The 17,802-nt window shown below is 41.7% G+C and overlaps 2 protein-coding genes and 1 long non-coding RNA gene across 3 annotated transcripts in view; 2 read left to right on the forward strand and 1 right to left on the reverse strand.

Moving 5' to 3' along the window:
* The window catches only part of LOC145447828 (uncharacterized), a 119,096-nt gene extending 108,382 nt beyond the window's left edge, over nucleotides 1-10,714 (reverse strand). Inside the window, exon 1 of the mRNA XM_080326105.1 lies at nucleotides 10,705-10,714. The gene's annotated coding sequence lies outside the window, so the exon portion shown is untranslated. The remainder of the gene's footprint in view (nucleotides 1-10,704) is intronic.
* Nucleotides 1-17,802, forward strand: part of LOC145447823 (uncharacterized) — a 245,308-nt gene that overhangs the window by 200,289 nt on the left and 27,217 nt on the right. The window lies entirely within an intron of this gene.
* LOC145447847 (uncharacterized) overlaps nucleotides 1-17,802 on the forward strand; it is a 287,550-nt gene that overhangs the window by 152,069 nt on the left and 117,679 nt on the right. The window lies entirely within an intron of this gene.

Below are 17,802 nucleotides of genomic sequence, written 5' to 3' on the forward strand. Positions count from 1 at the left end.
AATTGAACATCGAGGAAGGAATGGAAGAAAAATTTAAAATTTAAAGAGGAAACAAATGATCGATGAAATTGAATACATCACTCCCAGAGTCTTGCATTTGAAAAAACTGAAAACTCCGACACGGAAAAATATAACTCGGGGGGAACTGGGATCATGTTCCATCGAAAGATGTTTTAAAGACAATAAGACATGAAGCTCTTAAAAGCGGTCGGAAAGATCAAAACATCTGGACATCGCTGACATTGTTGAAATGCGAGCAACAGGACACGGAAACGAAAAAAAACGAATCAACGGAACCTCACAGATAATCATTTTGCATTCTGAGGAGTCTGTGCGTATATACCATGACATCTTTAAATGGGATATACTGTATCTAGACGCTACAAGTGGTGTACAAAGCCCCCTTCCTGACATCCATACAAATCTTGACAACGATGTATCCAGACAATGATGGTCCGCAGAGTTCCAATGCTTACATAACAACGGAATGTGCTGTTTACACACCAAAGGAATAATTCATTCAGATTATCAACGTGCATCAGAATAACGGGGTGGGTGACCGACCACCGTTTCCAACATATTTTCACTTCCAAATAATTGCGAGACAGTCGATGTTTTCGATAGTGTAGTGCTCCGGCCCCTTATGAAATAACAAAATTGCTTCAACCAACCATGGACAAAGTCGAGATCAATATCCCACATGTTCAGATGCAGAAGGCTGGCTCAGGAAACTATGGAGCATTTGCAATAGCTTTCGCAGAAGCCCTGTGCCGGGGAAAAATCCCACAACTTGCTGTGTCAGTGAAACTGATATACGCGAATTCATTGCTGCGGGATTCAGGGACAAAACTATGATTAATTTATCTTCAGAAATGACTAGAAGAGTCAAAGAGCCTCGGGAAAACTGTCGGTCAACTTGTACTGAAAGTGCAGACTCTCGAACTACGGTTCCTATATTCAGTGTACGAATTGCGAAATTAAGTATCATCCGTCATGTACAAAAAACAGGATACCAGAAGATGTTTAAGCAGACGATTGGCCAAAGCCAAATGTAAAAACCTAGAAAAACATTTGTTAGAACAAATCGAACGTCAGCTATAATGAACTCGACTACGGAATTTGCAATTTGAACAGCATTGTGCGGCATCTGATTCATTTCTTAACTATGCTGGACAAAACACATGGGCCGATAATTATACCTTTACATCTAGTGTTACCTGCACGACATCAAGCAAGGATTTAGTACCAAGCGAATTAATGGCTAAACTGCCGATACATAATACAAAGAGTGAGCTAGCTGGACAATGTGGACATGCTATTACAGATACTGATGAATGTTCTCGATTTGCAACCCAACTGCGCTTCTTCAATGTACGATCCAAAACAAGCCGATGTCAACCGTGCAACCAATACATGATTCCCATGAATATGATATACAGATTAAGCAGAGCAAAACAGAGATGCATGCGGCCTTTATAGGACTGCATTCAAGTACAATTTTGGAAACATCTATTTCATTGCAATATCTCATCTCTACATGGCCGGTTTCAACTGATAATGTGACAAAAGCTATAAACCGCTGACATGGTCAACATTACAGATTCAGTAGTAAGGAGAATTGCCCCGTAGATCTTTGGGGCTTTTCAGGGATAGTGATCACCATGAAGATGACCAAAATAGCATATAAACGTGTTTTTATATACTAAGCTAGCATTTGGGTCACAAGCATTGAAGTTTCTCCTGACAATTTTTCAAATCTGAATAACCCTAATGCCCATGGACAATACCAGACTAGAAAACTTCCTGATTTCTATGACTGTTGTGGACCGCCAGATCAAGGCATAGCTATTTAGTTTGAGGCACCTTCCTTTTTTATTTCGTGCTCTGCGTAAATATTAGTTTGTTCGCACATGTGTCTGAAAAATTCTTCGGGCAGCAGTTCATCAAAGACTACTGCCGGTGATAGATATAAGTTATCCAGGCGGCAGCATGGCGCACCGGTAAACGGTATTATTTGAGGTTTTGCGGCAGGATCGTCAGACCATTCATTGATTTGAATGTAACATCGAGGGCGTATCTTGCTGGCAGTGGAGGGAGCGGTATTCAGCAGTACGCGGTGACACCACAGGGTCGGCAGATTAGAATGAGGCATCGAGGTAAAAAAGCATGCCGGTACTCGCACTCGGGGAGTGTGACAGGCGAGGCAACGCGGGCAAACTGCCTAGGTCAGTGTTTTTCAACCTTTTGTCTTTGAGGACCCCTTTCGGATCGTCACGAACCCCCGGAAAGTTCTACTTCAAATTTAGCTCAATTATCGTGCAATCGTTATGTCTCGCGCAAATGGCTACTGTAGGCTTAGTTAGATAATCGGCAAAAATGACGTTTCTTGAAAATATGATCATAATATTTCATGTAGAAATTGGGTTGACTTCTATTATTTAAAAAGAGATTGCTACAACTGCATTTCTTGAAATACGCGGTCCTGAAAATCCGCGCCGTCATTTTGATATGACTGCCGAAAATCTATTTCCGCAAATATAGGTGGTGGCGAATCTGATATCAACACGTAAGGCTTCCGAAGAAACTTGGGTATCGCAAACTTGGGTATCGCAACAAATATGACACCAAAATTGACGAACATTTTTTTAATGAAGCTATATTGTCAAGCATGGTCATTTCTATGTAGCAGCTTATCTTGAAGGTATTATGGAAAAGTGTTTGTGTATATCACAAGCAAAAATGGATTTTGTAAACATTTCGAATTGACGTGACCTTATTCATCCAACTTCTGTTTTCACAATCAATCAGGTTTATTAATATTTTCATGGTTTCAAAACATCACAAGACTGCGATACAATGAAAAGATAGGAAGGTGTCGAAACAACTTGGAGTAGCCTGTAAGATCAGACACCCACCTTAGCCTAGGCGTAGTAAATAAGAGGCATGCACACTGAATGAAAAGTAATGCAGAGAATATAAGACGCAAGCGACAAAATGAGGTGGCATGTAGCGGAGGGCAAGGTCGATGTTTGGTCGTGGTCCGGTAATCCTGAAGACTGGCTAGTGTTCATTTAGAAGAAATTGCTTGAAATTTTGACTGTAATGCGGACATGCTCGACGACTGTCGGATATCCGGCGAGATGCTGTTCCACCATCGGGGTCCGGCATACTTGATATAGCAATGCGTTTTCTTGTATTTTGTCCTGATCATACGGCGGTTGTGTACTAGGCTCAATCTTCATTTTTACTCGGTTTCAAGTGTTGCCTAACCCAGCCTTATCGCCCGCTGTTGTTTAATTTGTTCTATCAAGTGGTAGATACATCTGAGTGCCGTTTTCTTGAATTTTCCGGATCCTATTTGCGTCCGTGGCACACAAGACCAGGTGATAAGTGTCACTGAAAACCTTTAATAATAATAATACGCGTGTGCTGTACTTAAACGCTTTTGTCTCCGAAGTGAAGTAGTCGTTGAAATTTGAGGGACATTGACCGCAATAGAACTGATAAATAAACTTGGCAATTTCTAGCTTTTTCATATCTTATAAGTTTTTAGAACACCAAATCTTTTGTGAAGCGATTTATTAGTTGCACATCCAGGCGCCCGTATAGCTTTGGCAATGATACGGATGCAGAATGTTTGTATCAGCAGGCTGTGGGCTAGGTACTCTTGCGCCGGTTCGCAAGACCGTAGGCCTAACTCGTCTCTTCGCAGCAGGTGAGGATAGTCCGCGATAATAATCGTCAGGCTGCAACGGCGAGATCGCTGAAGCAACTGCACCTGACGGTTTCGCGTGCTTGATCGGTGATATCGCCCTTATCTCCTCGTCACTGGAGCTCGAATCGTCAGTTACGACCTCTTCACTTCCACTACTACAGTGATCGTTTATCCATTACTCCCTCCGTCTTTATCGGTCAAATGAATTAACTTGAAGTTGGAAAAGTCGTGGCATGTCGGCATTGTTAGTTCATCAATGAAAGCAAATTATTGATTTTGCGTTAACAAGAAGATCGATACTTCAGCATGATTGACACGTACTATCGGCGACTGATACCTGACACCTACTATCGGCGACCTTTCTATGTTGCATTTATTTAAGGTATCCCGTGACGGTTATATTTTCGTAAGTTACAATACCATTACTGTAAGAAAATGTTAGAGCAGTGCTCTTCAACCGGGGTGGTCGTACACCCTGGGGTGTACCAGAATTTGCAAAGGGTGTACCACTCGGATGGGGTGTACAGGGGTGTACCAGATCCGAATTACAATGAGCCGATGGCTAGCTATCACAAAGGCAGGTTTATGGGCCAGTACAGGTTGACGCACAGGTTAATGAGCAATATGGTACGATGTTATCTCAAGTGTAATACTGTACACCGCTTGACTGTGATGTCATAAGCATTTCTCCTATTTATTTAGCCGTCGGCAATAGACCAATGGATCCGTTTGGTGTAGGAAAGTATGCAGTTAACAAACATGTTTTCAGCTAGTCATTTGTCTTTTAGTGATTTTTGAGGGAACCGCCGCGACAGCTCAGACTTCTTGAATCGGTACTTCCTACCCGACGTTAATAAATACCGCAATGCACATAAATGAAGTGACGTAGCCAGCCAGGGTCGAAACAGCTTCCATGTTGAAATCGAAAACCTTTTGTTTTAAAATGCCGATTTTATGTCCAATATTTCGCCATACATTTGCAATTTAGTATTTTGTTATTAGTGATGCAAATTAGCGACAATAGACTGTGTATAGCGGCATACGAGCTGAGGTTACTGACATCTCTTGCAGCCCAAGTGCTACTATCGACTGTGTGTGGTGTGGGGCAGGCCTGATACGCAGTAGGCTGGTGCGCCTGCTATCATCGCTGATCTGAATTACCGCTTCTGCAGCAGTAACTTTACCTACTCTCTCCCCAATACTGTTACATTTAGGTTGATTATCGTTCGTAATGTCATACTGTTTTGGGGCTGACACGAAATAAATTCCAATTTGCGTGGCGGGCGGCTTAACTGGCTGCGAATAGACTCTGTGACCAAATATTATTTTATTCAAATCCAAATTTTTTGACGGCAATAACTCCGCTTCTACTGGTCGGAATTGAACCAAATTTGAAGAACATCGTTTTTATAGACAACCTAATACTTTCATGGGTGAACAGTAAAATTTCAAATTTTTCGTTATTTATTTTATATAATAAATAGAAACTTTCTTCTCCCGTAGCAATGCGGCTACCGGTTGGAATTGAACCAAATTTGGTGTGTAGGCTTAAGTTAGGTAACCTAACAATTTTATCAAGTAGCCAGTACGATTTGAGAAAAAAAGTCATTTTTGAAGACCCCTAATGAACAGGGGTGTACGAGTTTTGAGCAAACGTTAAAAGGGTGTAACACGTCGAAAAAGGTTGAAGAGCACTGTGTTAGAGGATGTTTCACACCTAAGCCACAATGGCGGGTCGTCCTAATCGTAAACTTCATGTCACAGACTCTATTGAGTGGGTCGGATCTGAAAGAGTTAACCTCGGTCATATCATTTTTGTAAACGATCCAGTTATTAAGAAGACACATTTCAGGATTTCTTGTTCAAAATATAGGCAATGCATATAACATTATATATTGTTGCACAAATATATTGGTCATTTAGATTATTTCATTTGGGATTTTAATATTTTGTAGCATTTTGTGCGCCACTATCATGTTACAGACAGCAGGCCTGTTTCTTGCACCATCATATACTGTGACAATGCACTTTCATATATATCATTATCTTATTTTATGCCCGCAGGAAACAGTTATTCAATAACGGTCGGGACTTATAGCATGAGCATGGACGAGGTTAGCTGGGAATTACTGACAGATGATATAATTCATGAGCTTCTACATATAGACATTGATGAAGAACCGAGTTGAAGCAACCCTAATCCTAAAGAAGCAACCCTAATCCTAAATCTGTTGTTATTAAGATGAATGTCAATATTCTTCAACCTTCTCCGGAGGAGATAGATAATCAGAAAGATTGATGAGCGGATCAATTTAACCCCGTTTGGCAGCAAAAATTGACGCATTTCATGTCACATTACATTCCTGCAGCTGCTAGAAGTTGCTAGAGAGTACTCCAAAGAATGTTGTACAGCTGCCAACTATTTTGAGGGATTGTCAGCAGACCAGAGGGCGCCAAGATTGTTACTCGAGGCTCTTAGAAAAATGTAGAGAAAAATTAGTAGGGGGAGAAATTGGACGATTCGAAAGTGAAACACTGGAGTATATTGCTGGCTTTGCATTAAAAGGCTCATGTGCATTAAAAAGGTTTATGCCCGATTTCCATTGGTGACAGTGACGCAGCTGTGCAATAAGCAAAGGAATATTTTGTACAGCATGTTTATCTGAGCTTTTCGCATGAAGACAGTCGAACAGCATGATTGGTGATGGTGATAGATGCGTACGATATCAATATTTACAATCGTTTATTAAGCTAGCGGACACCTGTGATGTTCATGTAGTTGATAATTTTAGCAGTATTGATTGCGTAGGTTCAGCTGCGGCAGTACCAGTATGCCGGTACGATATCGGGTATGTTTTGCCACATTGATAAAGCGTAAGTGTATATCAGGATGTAACGGAATGTTGAGAATTTCATTTCAGGATGATTTAGTATTGATCACGTTATACTTTTAATAACTGATCTGATGCTATAAGAATTGCAGGATGAGCCCAAATCCTAGGCTGCATAATGTTAACTGTGCAGTACGGCTGTTCAAAAATAACTTTTTTTTCCGGATTCCAGCCATTCAGTCAATAAATTGTCACGTTACGCTAAAATCGCTGCACACCAAATTTGGTTCAATTCTGACAAGTATAGGGCTCCGCAGATCCAATTAAATTTTTATCCTTCATTTGCTCTTGCAATTAGCGGAATTTACCAGTATAGAAATTGAACATGGAACTTCAACGACCGATTTTGCAGCTTCGTTCTGCTTCGACGAGGCCGAAGTGGACAATTGTTTTGCGTAAGCGACAGTAGGATTTCTGGCAATCCCAAAGCTATCTTACCGAGCGTAGAAATTATTGAATCTGGTCTTGATCGGAAGCTACGGTTGTACCGATTTAAAAATATAAATTAAAATATAGATCAGGCACTGATCCATCTGGAATCCGTCCTCCAAGTCTGAAATATCGGCATTGTTCGAACAATCAGAGAGTCGCAATGGGTCGCTGTTATGGCCATTGTGTTGCGGTTACCCGATTGTTCTGAACAATGCCGATATTTCAGACTTGGAGGACATATTCTAGGTCAGGGGTGGAAAAACTACAGCCCGCGATCCGCATGCGGCCCGCAACACCGTTCCGTGCGGTCAGCGAGAGTCTAAAGAAACTGTTTAAAAATATTCATAAAATGCGTACTAAAAATCGAATTAATGCAGGGACTTGGTTAACAACTATTTCTTAGTATATTTCACCATGGTAATTCTAAGACAGTGGTTCTAAAACTGGTGGAAACGCCCCCGGGCGGGAAAGCATCTGAAGGGGGACGCGAAGCTGAGAGCAACTGAACGAACGCGATTTCCATCCGATTCAAAGTTATTGCTCTCTGTATTTAGTCTGAATTACACATTTAAGAAATCTCTCATCCACAGTCGTAACCTTCCATGCCATCAAACTACCCGTTAGATTTGCTAGCATCCTGATTGCGTTTTGTGATATAACGATAAGGGGGGCGCGAAATCTTTCACCATCATAAGGGGGAGGGGCGTGTCTTGAGAAGTTTGAGAATCACTGATCTAAGGTAAATACTTAAAATCAAAGCGGGATAGCTGCAACGAGATTATAAAACACGATCCGGGCGTGTCTTAGGTAGATTCGTTTGTGCGTAGAATTTATATTTTATCTACACATATTAGAAGCATGTTTGAAGCTAACATTGGTTATGATGCTGTCAGCATTGTGTGTCCTGGAACTGAATCAAAAGCGAAATTAGTAAATCTATAAACAGATCACTACTCACAGATTTAAATTTCAATTCTGTTCTAAGAATCGGACCAACCGAGTTTCATCTCTATAGTTTTGACAAATTGGTTATTGAGGAAATCTCGCCACTATATATTTCTGACGCGTGTACAATATGCCATCAAAGCAATGTTTGGCTTGTTTTAAAGGTCAACTATATCGACCAAAACAACTTTGGCTCATTCTGTAGAGTTTCACATGCTTATTCCAATGATATACCTCGTATCTTCTAAAATTAGGTATCGAGCAGCAAAAGTCGCAAAATACCACCACAGACCAAAACGGTAGTAAAATCAATGAACCATGTCGATGACGTACTACCAGGAGCATTTCTGATGCTGCGGCCGTGGTGTATGTATTGAAGTGGGATAATGTCAACTTCTGCAGAAGCTGCGGAGTCAACTGATAGCGACACGGTGTCCAGTAAATCTTATTTTGACACTATTGAGGAATTCTCATATAAAGGTAAGCCATTGAGTGGTATATACAATTCATTGGGCATTCCTGGACGACGAAAGTACCGTACCGTTTGCCAAATGATTGGTATTGCACGTCTAAAACAATAATAGGTGTACTGTATGCATGTACGATGGTGCGGTATGCTGAGGATCTTAGCTTGAGGCATATAACTTGTACATATCGACTTTTCAGAGACGCTCGATCCGATTAGATTCACTCAGACAGGAATTCAGCTCCGCTGCATGCACCGGATTCGAAGTATCTCGACACCGCTGATCAGTTTTCACACAGTCTGCTACTTTCACTTCATCTGTGTGTGTAATAAAATGACTTTACTAAAAAGCTTTTACTCGATTCTAATACATATGGAACAGTCAGAACCTTTTATTAGGTTATAATACATACAGAATCGCAAGATTTATAATGTCATAGAAGGAAATCATCCCAATAAATTTGTGTGAATAAGTCTTGATATTTCCAGGATTTTTATTTTCTTGATGTTCTGCTTCAGCATGATGCCCTCAGCCAGGATTGTCAACGTCGCTGAAATAATCATTTACAGCAGAAATTCAATCATATACACTCACTAACACTCGATTTACTCTTTTTATTGTAACACCGGTTCAACATCCAAGTGAAAGCCAGCAGCAAGAACAAGTGTTTTTATGTAAGCCTATAACAGGGGTGGTTGTTTGAAGTTACAAAACTCTGAAGTTGTTAGTGAAAGTCAGGTTGAAATAATAATTACCTTCTGTGATACCACGTCATCATGATGTGTTTGTTGAACCAAGTTCTCTGCTGTTGGCTTGATCTCGTTACCATCGTGCGCGAGCAGCAGCGAGAGAAGGGGGTTATGGTCACACCTCGTGGTCAACGATTCAATGACAGATGTGACTTCAGAACTCGTTCTTTTCCTTTGTACAGAATCATTTGTGGTAGAGGAAGTGTGATGACAAAGTTCTCCTCAAAGTAATCAATGACTATATATAGCAGCTTACTGAATAATACTGTACATCAGTGAGCACTTTTATTAACGAGACAGCCTTCCTTATATTTTACATATTTTTCTGCAAAAAAACGTCTCTCCGGGCTTGATTTTCTTCTGCTCTCAGCATCTGTTTTCATTGAAGTGCAGGGCAGCTAGCCGCCCTCATCCCAAAAGGGTGGCGTTTCCATGGAATCAATACATGAGATGTAAACAGAACTGGATTCTTGCATTGCACGTTCGTTTCTGTACTCCCTGTACACTGTACACTAGGCATCGCAAATTATATGAACCTAAAGTACCATAAAATGAAGATGGAATAGTCCGGTCGGGCACGACGGATCAAAACAACGCAGCATCAGGCAGTTTAGGCGAAGACAACAACCTACGATTGACTTAGACATCCCATTCAGTTTTCCATGTATCGGTAAATCATCCTGGTAGTACGTCATCGACACGGTTGCTGATTTTATAGCCGTTTCTCAGAAGTCGGCAGTTTGCACTGCGATATCTCAAGAAATACTTAATTTTGGAATCAGCATAACAAACTCTACAAAATGAGCCAAAGTTGTTTTGGTCGATATAGTTGACCTTTAACCCTTTTGAAATCGGGTCAGTTTTCGCGAAACTGACCATCACTTTTCAAATTCATACCGTGACCTCAGCAAGACTCAAATATGGGTTGTTTCAGTTTAAAAGTGGGCGGACTATATGCCTCTGCCGTTTTCGCCTTCGATCGACACCCCAAGACATGTCTAGGGTTTTTTACAAGACTAAACAAACGAACTTTTTTTCTGAAAAATCTTTCTCTTTCATTTTTCAATACCGACCCCCAGGATGGCGTCAGAGAGTTAAAAATGATGCACATAGCACATAAGCACATACGTATATTATCGCCATATCCTCACTATATAGTCAAATATTAATATTACGTTTTCGTTTATAATCCCAATTTGATATAGTGCGGCCCGCGAATGTATTCAGATGTTGAATGCGGCCCACGTGCTCAAAAGTTAGCCCACCCCTGGGTTAGGGGTTCAAACAGTTGGCACAAGCAGGCTTTGGCTGGGGGCGTCTGCGCACACTTGTCCCGCCGCTACCGTACTTGTGCCTGGGGAGAGGGACACCAATCTGCCAGCATCCCCGGTGTCGGAATATGAAGGCCTGACGGCCGTACTCTTCCTGGGTGTGAGAGTGATTGAAAGTATCGGTTGTACCACTAGGGTTCCGCACCGGCCAGCGTCCAGAGAGCCGATGCTTACCCTAATACAACCAAATACATCGGTATTGCCACCGTCATTGTTGATTCTCCTGTCCAGTTCGGCCATGTTTGTGTACACACCGATAACCCGCTGTAGTAATTATGGCTACGCCATTTATGCCAGTCTGTCACGTGCATCCACGGATTTCCCTCGCTGTCCATCAGTAATTTGTTTGTTGGCTCCGAGCTGTCCACTACACATATACTTTTTTCCAGTTTCATTTCGTGTTCTCGTCACGTCGATCCGAATCCGAAAGCTTTTTTTGTTTCCCCCTCTTGTCCTAGTATCCCCAACTCGGGCTCATCCGTTGCCCCTATTTCTGCATTTATAGATTCTACCGGTAGGTTTCTTTTACTGCGTCTGTCGTACATCCCGTTCTTAGTGTTGATTTATCTTCATCGGTCCACTCATTAAGCCACATCATTGGTGGACCATTATTCCCAGTGAACTCTCCATCTTTTGATGCCACTGTATTTGTGATACGCCCTTCTGCGCTATAGTTGTATATTGTCGTCGATTTTTTCGGCCTTGGCACGAACGTATACGGAGGCCGTAATGTTGTTTTGTAGCTTTTTATTCTGAAATATCTGTACATCTTCAGTGGATTAAATCCTCTTTCCGTGTCCCATGGCCACTCTTTTTCTTCTTTTTTTTTACTTGCGTCGATGTTGACCCTGTTTCTTCTGGTAATGCGAATCATTCTTTTCTTATGCCACTCTCTGTGAAGAGGCCATCACCATACGTATCTACTAGCGTTGGGACCCCGGGAAATCCCGATCCCGAGATTGATCCCAATGGAATCCCGGGATTTGTAAACAGCATCTACCAAGGCTGAAGTAGCGCCACATCTCTTAATTTAGTGATAAAGCAGTATCACAAACTCTGCTGATTGTCTAAAACGATTCGCAATTATGTGATTCCAAAACCATTTATGCCGTAACAATAAACTACACCAGAGGTCTCAAACTCAAATGTGCTCGCGGGCCAATTTCCTATTTTTTTACGACGTCGCGGGCTGCAACATCATCAATAATAGGGATATTCAATGTATATTATCGGAGTAGGCTTCATTTGACAGCACCTTGTGGACAGGCATTCTACAAACATCTTGAAAATGTAATTTACTACTATACTAGTTACGCTTGGCACGAAAAAATCACATTTTCAAATATCTGAATAAAATATTTTTGTGCTGCGCATAATTGGTTACAATAATGAGTTATAGACAACATCACGCGAGAGGACGCATAATGACATCGTAAAAGCTATCGGGTTATAATATTGCAGCTAGTGGACCTTTGACGTGCCACAATATTACGTAAAATATTTTAAAATTTACTAAATATTGATCTGATATCAGAGCATGTGAGCGATGTAGCCAAATCGGGGTTTCTGATATAGTCGTGATAAGTAGGCTATTGTTACTGTCATTGCCAAAGTAAAATTAAACCAGCGTTACATTCTCTCCGATTAGTATTGGAACAGATCAATAACAAATTAAATATAATCAGTATTGTACCATAGTAATAGCATTATTTCTTAACCTTTTAAGTGATCGTATCCCTTGTGGTTTCAATAAGATTTCCATGCCCCCTCTCCATTTTCAACGCAATTTCTGGTGGTACATGTATAAAAATCAGAAAGCCCAACTTCATTTGTGCAAATTTTTGATATTCTTTGAAGATTTAGAGAAATTCCTACGTGCAAGTCATTCATTACTTTATAGCTTTGACAGTAGCCTAAATCTCTGTGCGCTGGGTAGCTGTTGTTGATAGCTGGCGAACTGCACTGTCTAAGACAGACTTAGATGCAATATAGGTTGCCCGGTTTCGCCCTCGATTTGGCTATAAATCAACACGATTTAATTCATTTCCAAAACTGATCGAATTTAGCAAGGCAGGACAGAACGACGCCATGCTCTCTGTAGTCATTACCAGCATCAGGATTAGTCTCAGTGCAACCTACATTGAAGTTAATTGATGTCCTTTTCAATGTGTTTTTGTTATTTTCAAACAAGTTTGGGGAAGTTTGTCAGCAATGTAAAAGATTAAACAACTGTAATGCGGATTCAAAATTGGCGTAAGATATACCTTATGTATACTATTATATCAGGGGTGGGCAGCCCGTACGGCCGCATGCAGTCGTAGAAGGGAATTTGTGGGGCCGTCGACGCCTGATTCAATTAGTATGTGTTGGCAGTCGTAGACATACAAATTGCAATTACGAATTCACTCCCGAATTTTCGAGAGATCTTGAAATTTTCTCCGCGCTCCGCGCAATTCAACAAGACTTCATTTTTCGATTTTAATGCAGTAGCGCCCTTCTTAATTGGAGCAGGAATGGGAATCCTCAAGAAATAACAATTCATTCGCGGCTCTGAAAAATTTTCGCGCGGTGCGCGACAATATGCACTCCCAGCAACTATTCATAACATCGCCACTCGCGATTTCGGTGCGTACAATAGGCTGCTGTGAAAAGTAGAATAGTCCGGAGTTCACCGGGAATGGATATGGACAGTTTATCATAGGCATTTTGCGCCCAGATCGTTCATTGCGGCTATGCCCTGGAATGCGGCCTTAGGCTACATAAGTATTCGAAATGCGGTCACGATTAGCAGGAAGGTTGCCCGCCTGTGTATTAGATGATGTGATCTTTTTGACATGACGATAAATGTAAGTGGGGTCATGGGGGGCGCGATTTTTTTCGATCATCGCCAAGGGGGGCGCGTGTCAAAAAAGGTTGAGAACCGCTGTGTTATAGTGAGCTTTAAGTCCTTAAATTTAAAATAGATATATGACACTTGAATATGTTGTCGAATACTTGAAATTCCAAAATGCCTTCGCGGGCCGCACAAAATGTTATCGAGGGCCGAATGCGGCCCGCGTGTTTGAGACCTCTGAACTACACAATCACTGACGTCGTAGTCTACGGAGCGTAGCAGCAGTCTAACTGAGTACCGTAGCGTTAAAAAGGCTGTGCTGTTGAGGTGGAATACAGGTCGGAACAATGGCGAGTTTCGAAGATGTAAGTGCAAAGAGAAAGTCTGATGTGTGGCAATACTTTTTGTTTTGTAGATCGACAGAAAATACCAAATGCAATTTATGTCAACATATCTTGACAGCTTCAGGGTCAAGCACAAAGGGACTGATGACGCATTTAAGGTCCGTACACAAGATAGTAGTTAAATCATGCATGCCTCAATCGGACCCGTCGAAGAAAGATCAGCCAAAAATGAAGATCGGGAAGATCGATTCCTTTTATAAAACGCATAAACCTCCTCTCGATCAACTTCTTAGCCAACTAACTGCTGTGGACGGGCTAACATTCAATCAAATTGCCCAAAGTGAGCGAATTCGTCGGGCCTTCAAGGCTGACGGCTATGACTTGCCAAGATCTCACAAACGGGTTCGGGACTTGGTTATCGAGCACAATATAATAATTCGCAAATGTGTGGGAGAATAAACTATGGAAATGAAACGGAATAATGGGCGTTTTTCAATCACGTTGGACGAATCAACTTCTACGCGAAACATGCGGTATATGAATTTGAACGCTCATTATCAAGGTGGCTTTCGATCGCTAGGATTCATTCATATCCACGGGAGCATGAATTCGGCAACGGCCATCAAATTGGTTGACGAAAGATTGGAATCCTTTGGCCTGAATCTGAACACAGATGTAGTGGCAACAGTCACCGATGGCGCAAGTCTTATGGTAAAATTTGGAAAAGACACCAGTTGTGACAGCCCTCGTGCGCCCACTATCTGGGTTGGCGCCCTTGGGATGCTCTAGTGCAGAGGTCTCAAACACGCGGCCCGCGGGCCGCATGCGGCCCTCGAGAACATTTTGTGCGGCCCGCGAAGGCATTTTGGAATTTCAAGTATTCGACAACATATTCAAGTGTCATATATCTATTTTAAATTTAAGGACTTAAAGCTCACTATAACACAGCGGTTCTCAACCTTTTTTGACACGCGCCCCCCTTGGCGATGATCGAAAGAAATCGCGCCCCCCATGACCCCACTTACATTTATCGTCATGTCAAAAAGATCACATCACATTTATCGTCATGTCAAAAAGATCACATCATCTAATACACAGGCAGGCAACCTTCCTGCTAATCGTGACCGCATTTCGAATACTTATGTAGCCTAAGGCCGCATTCCAGGGCATAGCCGCGATGAACGATCTGGGCGCAAAATGCCTATGATAAACTGTCCATATCCATTCCCGGTGAACTCCGGACTATTCTACTTTTCACAGCAGCCTATTGTACGCACCGAAATCGCGAGTGGCGATGTTATGAATAGTTGCTGGGAGTGCATATAGTCGCGCACCGCGCGAAAATTTTTCAGAGCCGCGAATGAATTGTTATTTCTTGAGGATTCCCATTCCTGCTCCAATTTCCCATTCCTGCTCCAATTAAGAAGGGCGCTACTGCATTAAAATCGAAAAATGAAGTCTTGTTGAATTGCGCGGAGCGCGGAGAAAATTTCAAGATTAAATAAAATCTCTCGAAAATTCGGGAGTGAATTCGTAATTGCAATTTGTATGTCTACGACTGCCAACACATACTAATTGAATCAGGCGTCGACGGCCGCACAAATTCCCTTCTACGACCGCATCCGGCCGTACGGGCTGCCCACCCCTGATATAATAGTATACATAAGGTATATCTTACGCCAATTTTGAATCCGCATTACAGTTGTTTAGTCTTTGACATTGCTGACAAACTTCCCCAAACTTGTTTGAAAATAACAAAAACACATTGAAAAGGACATCAATTAACTTCAATGTAGGTTGCACTGAGACTAATCCTGATGCTGGTAATGACTACAGAGAGCATGGCGTCGTTCTGTCCTGCCTTGCTAAATTCGATCAGTTTTGGAAATGAATTAAATTGTGTTGATTTATAGCCAAATCGAGGGCGAAACCGGGCAACCTATATTGCATCTAAGTCTGTCTTAGACAGTGCAGTTCGCCAGCTATCAACAACAGCTACCCAGCGCACAGAGATTTAGGCTACTGTCAAAGCTATAAAGAAATGAATGACTTGCACGTAGGAATTTCTCTAAGAATATCAAAAATTTGCTCAAATGAAGTTGGGCTTTCTGATTTTTATACATGTACCACCAGAAATTGCGTTGAAAATGGAGAGGGGGCATGGAAATCTTATTGAAACCACAAGGGATACGATCACTTAAAAGGTTAAGAAATAATGCTATTACTATGGTACAATACTGATTATATTTAATTTGTTATTGATCTGTTCCAATACTAATCGGAGAGAATGTAACGCTGGTTTAATTTTACTTTGGCAATGACAGTAACAATAGCCTACTTATCACGACTATATCAGAAACCCCGATTTGGCTACATCGCTCACATGCTCTGATATCAGATCAATATTTAGTAAATTCTAAAATATTTTACGTAATATTGTGGCACGTCAAAGGTCCACTAGCTGCAATATTATAACCCGATAGCTTTTACGATGTCATTATGCGTCCTCTCGCGTGATGTTGTCTATAACTCATTATTGTAACCAATTATGCGCAGCACAAAAATATTTTATTCAGATATTTGAAAATGTGATTTTTTCATGCCAAGCGTAACTAGTATAGTAGTAAATTACATTTTCAAGATGTTTGTAGAATGCCTGTCTACAAGGTGCCGTCAAATGAAGCCTACTCCGATAATATACATTGAATATCCCTATTATTGATGATGTTGCGGCCCGCGACGTCGTAATTGATGATGTTGCGGCCCGCGACGTCGTAAAAAAATAGGAAATTGGCCCGCGAGCACATTTGAGTTTGAGACCTCTGCTCTAGTGATTTCATGCTAGGCGCTCTTCTGATTTTGGGTCTCGTCGCTGCTGGTTGGTTAAATACTTCTGAGTGAATAAACTTCCTATCTGAGCAAAGGCCTCTACATTGGCGAGCACGCCAGGACGATGTTCCACCGTATAATCATAGCTGCTCAGAAACGCAATCCACCGTGCCACCAAAGGGCCATGGGGTTCGCTCGAAGTGAGAAGCCAACGCAACGAAGATTGATCAGTCCTCAGAATAAATGGAGTTCCCCAAAGGTAATGCCTGAAATGCTCAATTGCCTATCTTGCAGCATAAAGCTCTCGATATGTAGCACAGTAATTCCTCTGTGATTTGTTAAGAGTAGTACTTGCATAAGCGATTACCCTCTCAAGACCCTCTTGCTTCTGAGAGAGAACCGCACCCACATCAAAAGCGCTGCAATCAGTGTCAAGAATGAACACTTCACCATCTTCACGTGGGTAAGGCAGTATCGGAGATTTCGTCAATAACTCCTTCAAGGTGTCAAAGGCATTTTGACATTGATCGTCCCAGTTAAAAGGCACATTCTTCATTGTCAGATGTGTCAGTGGGTAAGCGATGGACGCAAATGACTTCACATACTGCCGATAATAGTTTGCGGTGCCCAGGAAGGCCTGGAGATCTTTCAACTTCCCGGGAACCGGCCAGTCATGAATCGACGATATCTTTATCTCACTGCAGCTAACCCCTTCGTCTGAAATTTCATGGCCAAGATATTCCACACGTCTTTGAAACAACCTGTATTTAGTTGGTTTGAACTTTAGTCCCACCGTGCGTATCCTGGAGAAAACGTGTCGTAGGTTCTCCATTTCGTGCTCAAAAAGTTTTTCCAAATACCATAACATCATCCAGGAAAACAAGGGCTCGCGACCACAATACATCAGCAAGAACTTTCTCCATCAATATCTGAAACAGAGCTGGCGAATTTGCCAATCCCATGGGAAGTACAGTAAATTGGTAATGGTTATGACCTGGAACACTGAAGGCTGTTTTGGGGCGATCCTTAGGATCTATTGTGACTTGGAAAAAACCGCTTGCCAAGTCCAAACATGAAAACCACGAGGCGCCTCCCAACGAATCGAGAATATCTTCTATTCGAGGTAACGAGTATGCATCTTTGACCGTTACGCTATTCAGTTTCCTGTAATCCAGAACAATTCTCCAGGAATTATATTTTTTAGGAACCAGCATAATTGGTGCATTGAAAGGTGAATCAGACTCCTCTATCACGTTCTGTTCTCTC

The sequence above is a fragment of the Botryllus schlosseri genome, chromosome 10 (assembly GCF_051294905.1).
Source record: "Botryllus schlosseri isolate E-star chromosome 10, Bs_hap1, whole genome shotgun sequence".
NCBI lineage: Eukaryota > Metazoa > Chordata > Ascidiacea > Stolidobranchia > Styelidae > Botryllus > Botryllus schlosseri.